This window comes from Pteropus vampyrus, unplaced genomic scaffold (genome assembly GCF_000151845.1).
Source record: "Pteropus vampyrus isolate Shadow unplaced genomic scaffold, Pvam_2.0 Scaffold174, whole genome shotgun sequence".
Lineage (NCBI taxonomy): Eukaryota > Metazoa > Chordata > Mammalia > Chiroptera > Pteropodidae > Pteropus > Pteropus vampyrus.
This window is the reverse complement of record NW_011888955.1, coordinates 687,589-689,621: the sequence shown is the minus strand read 5'-3', so window position 1 is coordinate 689,621 and position 2,033 is coordinate 687,589. Positions and strand designations below refer to the sequence as shown.

The following is a 2,033-nucleotide window of genomic DNA, read 5'->3' as shown; positions in this document are numbered from 1 at the left end:
TGTGATCGCTTTGTGACGTGTATAAATATCAAATCACCAGACTGTATACCCGAAACTAATGTAATACTTAAGTCAACTATACTTCGATTAAAAAAATTACCTTGTATTACTACAGCGCCCAATGCCATTCGTACAAGTCTAAGAAAAGAACCTTTCCACCCAAATTAAATAAATACTATATAGTTATTTGGAAAAGCTTGAGAGAATATAATGAAAATGGTAACAGAGCAGTACAGGCCATACCTTTGTTCTCTGGAAGACAGCCTTTGGGTCTAAAGTCTTAGTCTTCCCAGGATTGTTCTTATTGGTTTTAATCCAACAAATATCTTCACATCTTCTGTAACCCCACTTGCGTAAACACTAGATAGGAAACAATTATAAAAAGGAATCCTTAGCTAGAAGAAGTAATAAATAAAATATTCGACCAGAATTTAAAAACTTTGAGGTCTGAGACACTAAATTCCAGGTGTCACAGTGATTTGTGTTTAGTGCAGAAATAGAAAAAAGAAATATCAGTCTCTAAATACACAGCCACCATACAGATACGTACATACCTTTTAGGTATGAACAATCTATATAATTAAATATCACAACGCAAGAAAGATTACGTCATACTCCGATTCTCTAAAGCCACTTTCCATGTCATCACTAAAAAATGGGCTCTGTCATTGACATTCGGCTCCTCTTTAATCAAAAAATAATTCAAAATATAAGTGATTCCCACAACCTCAATTTTCTATCCACCGAGAAAGCTAAAAACTGTTGAAAATGGTCTAATTGATAACTTCCTTTCAAATGAGTCTTATAATGTTTTTTATATAATACTAAACCACAAAACATTCAAAGACCTAAAATTGTTACATGTATCTCTTTACTGGGTAGAGCTTTATTTTCATCTTATACACTCTAGAAATCAGATCTGAACCTTAAGCGTCCTAGGCTCTGTTACGTGTGATCTATGACAAACACCAGCGACCACATCACTCGCAGTGGCATTTCGAGGGCCCACCACACGGAGGTGCTGTCTAGCTGCCGGTAAAAAAACATGAGTAAGACCTAGTCCTCATTCCTAGTTGACCCAAGTACAAAGTGGGGGGAGATGGGTAAATCGTGCAGTGCAGGATTGCCGGTACTAGGGTCAGGACATATGACACAGTGCAGCATGAAACATGCACTCTTCAGGAATGCTGTCACTGTGAAAGGGGTGATCCACCTCAAAATGAAACCTGGATTTTTATTATAAAATCTCAAAAATCAAGATCAGTCTCTGTTCCTGTTGCCATAGGTTTGTTTTGCACTGGATGCTCCTCAAACACCACAAGGGCCCAAGTCCTACATGCCCTAATCAATACCAAAAGCTCATGAGGATTTCTCACGTTGCATTATTTTAATAATTATTTTTGCCCCAAATCTGCTTTCACCAACATGATAAAGTGCTGCATAAACAAATAAGATAAAATCTCCTAATCATTTTCAACCTAATTTTGAGGGTAGGGGGAAAGCCTAGAGCTAGACATTAAAGCTAAAAAAAGGTAAATACTAACATGCCTATGAAACCATACAGTATGCTTCTATTTTTGTAGTTTGCCCGCAGCACCTTGGGGAAGTGCCCGCAAAAAAACAGATACTCGACTGGTATAGTTAGCACAGTCGGCTTATCCTGGAGTCAGGAAACGACGGAAGGAATGTCGTCCAACAGTTTCAAACTTGCTAATTATACAAAGAAGACAAGGTAATTGTACAATTTCAGGATTTGGGCACGAACGTATCCCAATAGAACCCTACTTAAATCTTTCACCTGTCAAATGGACTCCTTCTAAAATTACCAGGATTAAATGAGGTCGCTTTCTGTATAACAATGTGTCTAAAAAATGCAAAATATCATCCAATGGCAAGTGAGGGAACGGAAGCCCACACGAGTAAGATCTCTTCACCCAGCATTTCCCTGTTGGACAGCAGAACCGGGCCAACGGAGACTCCCAACACCAGCCACAGTGCTCCCGCTGTTCCTGGATTAAAAAGCGTGTTGCTTT

The 2,033-nt window shown here is 38.6% G+C and overlaps 1 protein-coding gene across 1 annotated transcript in view; it reads right to left on the bottom strand.

Annotated features, from left to right (window-relative positions):
- The window catches only part of METTL14 (methyltransferase like 14), a 22,536-nt gene that overhangs the window by 6,121 nt on the left and 14,382 nt on the right, over window positions 1-2,033 (bottom strand). The window lies entirely within an intron of this gene.